Here is a 5,957-nt window from a genome sequence, read left to right on the forward strand (position 1 = left end):
CTGAAGCCTGTTTTTAATGCTGAAAGTCCCAAACTGGACATAACTGATAAAAGAGCATGATATCTACTTTTGAAGAGGCCACATTATCGAGAGGTCTTGATAACCTCTCAATTGTGATCTTAAAGAAAGGATCAGTCAATTTTCATCGGCCTTTGGAAGATTTCTATAGAGAGATGTTTGTGTTCTGCACATATTTGTGTTTGTTTGTGTTCTGCACAGCCCCTGGTGGCGCAGTGGTAAAACTGCCGCCCTGTAACCAGAAGGTTACAAGTTCGATCCTGACCAGGGGCTCAAGGTTGACTCAGCCTTCCATCCTTCCGAGGTCGGTAAAATGAGTACCCAGAATGTTGGGGGCAATATGCTAAATCATTGTAAACCGCTTAGAGAGCTCCGGCTATAAAGCGGTATATAAATGTAAGTGCTATTGCTATTGCTATTGCTATATTCCAGTTCCATGCCAAGGAGACTAAAATTATGTGTAAATAATACATTCAAGTGAAGCAAGGTTACATGTATTGAGTTATTAACTTTCCATTATTTATGCAGCTTCCAAGATTTCATTAAGTATCTCTACAGTAGACTAGAGGTGTGCACAAAACTGGTTTTGCCAGTTTGGTTCAAATCCAGAAAGGATTCAAACCAACCTAATCCAGCTCGGTTTGATTTTGACTCCGGTTGAAGTGGTTTGAACCGCTTTCCTAAAACCTCAAGCACTTCCCTAAACCTAGAGGGGGCAAGAGGGGAGTTTTCACAAAAATGGCCCATGTGCATGTGCAGATGTCACTAAAATGACCTCCACATGTGCACAGAGGCCCGAACCAGGTGAGAGAAGGCCTAAACTAAGTCACCAACAGGCCAAGCTACTCTGCAGGAGGCTGATGGGGGTGGGAAGCAGCTGCTGCTAGTACTTCTGTGTACTAAATGACTCCCCTTCCACAACCTCTGGGTTTAAGGAAGTCCCCCTTCCCCTTTACTGATAAAGGGTAACCCTCACTGGACTCCCCTTAACCAGTAGAGCTCCAAACCTGCTCAGTTCAAACCGGCCCAGTTCAGTTTGAACTCAGACTGGTCGAGGCCAGTTCAGTTTGATACCTGTTGAGCTGAGCCAGTTCAACGTCAAGCCTGGCTCAAACCAAGCTGGCTTTCACACCCCTACAGTAGACTTGTAAAAGAATATTCTAATGCATTATTTAGCATATGAGATAATATTTTGGAGAATTATTTTCCCTTCTATTAAACGTATCGGAGAATATTCTTTTACAAGTCCACTCTATAGCACCTTTAACAGTACAAAGTTCTTGCCACTCTTGATGTTATTTGCTTCCAAAGAAATTTGGTGTATGTTACACTTAGAGATTCATTGTTGGAAAAAGTAGAACTTGGACACAATTCTGCCTAGAAGCCAGGCCTTCTGACCTTCATGGAGGCCCATCACTAGGTTGTTTACATCCATTCATTCTCTGGGACAAGCAAGAATGTTTAGCTAGAAAACCTATTGCTCCAACACTTCAACCACCCAAACAGTACAAGCTGAATTTTTTTTGTCATATATATGGTAGTGAATGGCCCCTCCTTCCCCTAAACCCCTGCTAACTGGGCAACCCCTGCTAACTGGGCAACCCCTGCTAACTGGGTAAAGAGGCACCTTTTTAATGTGGTGATTCTCTTTATTGAGCAGGGGGAGTGTAACTGGCCCTATCCACCCCCAGAACAGTACCTCTAGTGACTGTTGCTGGTGTCTATCTTATGTTCCTTTTAAAAATTGTGAGCCCTTTGGGGACAGGGAGCCATCTTATTTATTTGCTATTTCTCTGTGTAAACCGCCCTGAGCCATTTTTGGAAGGGCAGTATAGAAATCAAATAAATAAATAATGAAGAGTGAACCAGAAGTGAACCCTGCCTTGACTGACAGGCAGTGACCTCTAGGGATCAGCCACTCAGCACATGTTAGGCGGGACCTAGTGTTGCAGCAGGAAGAGAAGGGTTTCTTTGTTTAGTTGGAGTCAGGCAGGGCTAACAACAGGTTGGCTGGTCAGGCACATAGTTGCAACCAGGAGGACTGCAATCCTGGAAAGTTAGGACGGCAGGGGCCTGAAGTCTCTACCATGGATTTGGTGAGTTCAGGAAGGAAGTCAGGGCTTTTGCTTTGGGGAAGGGTTTAGCCAGGGAACAGTTTGTTAGTTAGCTCATATTAGACTTCTTATTTTCCTTTGGTGTGCTTTGCTAATCCTTAAACTGTTTTATTGTTTGTTATCTGTAACGTAACAAGTTAAGAGAAACTGAGCCAGCGCCATTCCAGCACAGCGTTGCAAAAGTCTCTGTAAACTCTTAAAGGGGGCTTTTTGTATTTTCTTACATCTATGTTCTTTGCAACTGGTTAACCAAGTGTGCTACCCCAATGTAATCTGAGGGTGCTCCTTGAAGTATTCTTGTAGTTACTGAGTGTTCCTTTTACCTGTAACTAAAAGCTGAGAAAGCCTCAGATGGAAGCAGTCTGTAGTATTTTAAATGAAGTTTATTTTCATTTTTGTCCTTTACAATTTTAACCAGCCTCCTGGAGTGGATTTTTTAACTCAGGACAGGGGCGGGGCTCTATTGGGTTTTTGTCTCTGGTGCAACACATGCCTCAATTTGATTGCTCAGCAACTCTACCAGGATTTCTCATCATGTGTAGGCTTGCACATGGAGGTTTTTGTGTACTTTTCCAATAGTAAAGAGAAGGAGAGTCTCCTTGGACATTCACCCAAATCCAGGGGGGGACAAATTGTAATAAATTAGGGTGTGGTGGCAGTGAATCAGCTACTAATGAAAGAGGAAAGTTTAAGTTAAGGGAACAGCCTTTGAGGGTGAAAGCAAGAGAGAGGATGATTCAGCATTTTTCTTCCCCTCATGTGAGTTTTCTTTGAGACAAAGGCCGCGTTAAATAATCTGCTACATAAATAAAAAATCAGGCAGTATATAAATATGATAAACAAAGAAGTTTCTCTCAATAAGGTTTTGGCTGGCGTCTTGTCTTGAAGATCAGGCTTGAAGTTTCCCATAATTATAGGCATGTATTTTTCACAGACTGAAAATATTTTATTTCATTGCTGATTAAAAAGGTGAGAAAATGTTCATGACTGAACACTGAACAGGTAATGGTCTGTCTATGTATTGTGGGGTGTGGGGAAGAACATTTTCCTGGTAAATGACTGTGGTAGCAATATTGTTATCTCTATATAATAGGGCAAATGACCTCTGCATTCTCAGAAGTAAACAAGCATATACACAGGGCTCTAAATATTAATCCCATGGCTATATGTATATATGTATTATGTATTTGCCACATCTATATACCATCCTATATAAAATCTCAGGGCAGCTTACTTTCATAGGGATGTTTAACTTGGTTATTATATATAATGTATATTCATTGACTCACCTTTGCTTGAATTTAAAAATCTTGATGACAGATGTGCTCTGCTCCTTGGGCATTGCCTGACAGAACACATGCACCATATGTGAATTTAGAATGGTGATAGAGAGTAAATACAAGATAAGCCATCTGCTCTATCTGCAAATAAAAGATATGCTTTAGCATGCAATGCAGCCTGTCACTTTCCTATTACTTTTATGACATCCTTCAAGATAACACTGCACAACTTGACAACTTTACCACCTAGACATCTGTTTTGATGATACAGGTCAATTTTATGTATAAGCAGGGGGGAAAGAAAGGGACAGGTTTTATCACATCTCAACAAATGAAGTAGCAATCCTTGTGGCCCATTTAAAAGCATCTTACCCAAAAGTAAAATACAAAAGTAAGCCTTGAACAATGAAAAGCATGTATAAAATCGCACCTCAGCATTGCAATCTCAAATTGGCCTTGGGTAAGTCATTGCCTCATGTTTTCATTTCTCTACATGACCCACCTGACAGGGCTTTTGTGCAGATTGTAAAGACCCTCACATAATACAATTAATAATGCTTATCAGTAATGAGTCTTATCACAGAAAATATAATTAACTAAATTACCTGAACTGGGAAAACTGAGCCACTACATTGAAAGTATTTTAATAAAGGCAGAACTCATTTTGCTTGTCATAAATAGTTTGTCCATCTAGGCCAAAGGAGAAAGCCATTAAAGAAAATGTGATGGTTGAGATGGAACTAGTTTGCTACAGCTTTTAACTGTTATTTCTAGTTAAAATGACTTGAGGCAGGGGCATAGCTACAACTGAATAAGGGAGGAGAAATGTGAGTGCCCATCTGGGTGACACCTAGCTCTTTGCTCTAATCTTTGCACCCCTCTGAAGAAGATGCCAGGAAGGTAGAGGCCCATCTTTACCTTTTGTCCTAGGACCCACTCCAAAATTATGTATTCAATTGTCTTGGACTGGTTCCAATCCACGTCATTTGCCAATGTGGAATGTATCTTTCAGGAAACAAAGCCAAAGATAATACATCTCAGAAAATATTTACATCCAAGAGGCTCTGTGTACAGCCATAAGGATCAGCTCCCACTAATACTGCTTGACAAGCCCTGCAATATAACATGGGTAGTTCTGAATCATTGAGACTGTGTGTGTAGGCTTTAACACACACCAATGGTGCTGCACAAGAGAGTCTCTCTGTGTTTATGTGTACACACACACACACACACACACACTTACTTATATTCTATCTAGAGTCAATCACATACAAACTGGCCAGAATATGAAATTTAGCATTACAGTTACTTGGCTGTACCAAACTACTGGAGCAGTTTTCTAATAGAAAATAATCAGGAATCTATTTTATATACATATATATACTGGCCAACATCCACACTATCACTGCACACATGGAGCCCCCAAAAGCATATGTGCAACAAGTATATGCTCATATAGCTCATATGCCTGCTCAGTGCTTGAGCTTTGGAAGCAGGCATGTGGCTAATGCATGCTCTTTAGAGCTCTGGATATGCAGCATCAATGTGGATAAGACTGGTCCATATATGCAAATGCATCTCTGTATTGCTCTTCATTGACTATTCAGTATTTGATTATCCACAGATGAAGGAGTGAACCAACTCAGCTGGAAATCTGAAGTGATATGAGGTGCTGCATCTGTGATGGTTCAGTAACTTGTGGAAGTCATGATCTCATACTGCAGTCATGAATAGGCATGTGCAAACTAGCCCTTGGTAACCTAGAAATATTCATATCAAAACTTCAATCCAACGTTGAACCCAAAGCTCAAAACCTCTGTACATCAGAACACTCATGAAGGGCACATTATCTTTCCCCACAAACTTCTGAAGCGCAGCTCTGTCTACATAGATGCATCATTTTAAACGTGACCATATAGAGATGTTTATCCTCAAAGCTTTACCCATTAGAATTTGGGTTGTGAGTTTTGTTGTTTTTTCTGTTTTGTTTCTGGCTCGAATCTGAAACACCCCCATTTTGTTCTTTGTTTGAAATCAGCCAATCCAAAACACCCCAATTTTGTTCTTTGTTCGAAATTGCAAAATCCAAATCCAAAACATTTTGGATTTTAAAAATGGATCCAGTGCAAAACTAGTGGATGGGAGTGGTAGTGCCCAATGGGTGGAAGCTACCACCCAAATTTCAGAGGAATTGGGCAAAGGGCTGATTTTTGGCAAATTTTTGAAGTTTAAGATTTTTCCCATAGGGAATAATTGAGGTTTCAGCAAAAGTATAGCTTCACGTTGGGGGGAAAGGGGGTGGCCCGAGGCAGAGTAGGGTGGGTGGTAGTGCCCAGTGGGGGCAAGGAAGCTGCCAGAATTATTTCAAAGGAATTGGGCAGAGGGGTGATTTTTAAAGATTTAATGGAGTTTACACGTCTTTAAGGTTCTTCCCAATAGGGAATGATGGAGGTTTCAGCAGCCCCATAACTGCACTTGGGGCCACTGGGGTGGCCCAGAGCGAGTGGTGGTGTAGAGCACATAGGGTGCCAACCACCCCCATGGG

At 41.2% G+C, this 5,957-nt stretch overlaps 1 long non-coding RNA gene across 1 annotated transcript; it reads right to left on the reverse strand.

Annotated features, from left to right (window-relative positions):
* Window positions 1–1,612: 1,612 nt before the first annotated feature.
* Window positions 1,613–5,258, reverse strand: LOC128325385 (uncharacterized). The gene is made up of 3 exons (XR_008307411.1): window positions 4,331–5,258; window positions 4,018–4,102; window positions 1,613–3,553 (listed from the first exon to the last, which is right to left on the reverse strand). It is a non-coding gene; the product is annotated as an uncharacterized LOC128325385 (long non-coding RNA).
* Between the last annotated feature and the right edge of the window lie 699 nt (window positions 5,259–5,957).

This window comes from Hemicordylus capensis, chromosome 4 (genome assembly GCF_027244095.1).
Source record: "Hemicordylus capensis ecotype Gifberg chromosome 4, rHemCap1.1.pri, whole genome shotgun sequence".
NCBI classification, from domain to species: Eukaryota; Metazoa; Chordata; class Lepidosauria; order Squamata; family Cordylidae; genus Hemicordylus; species Hemicordylus capensis.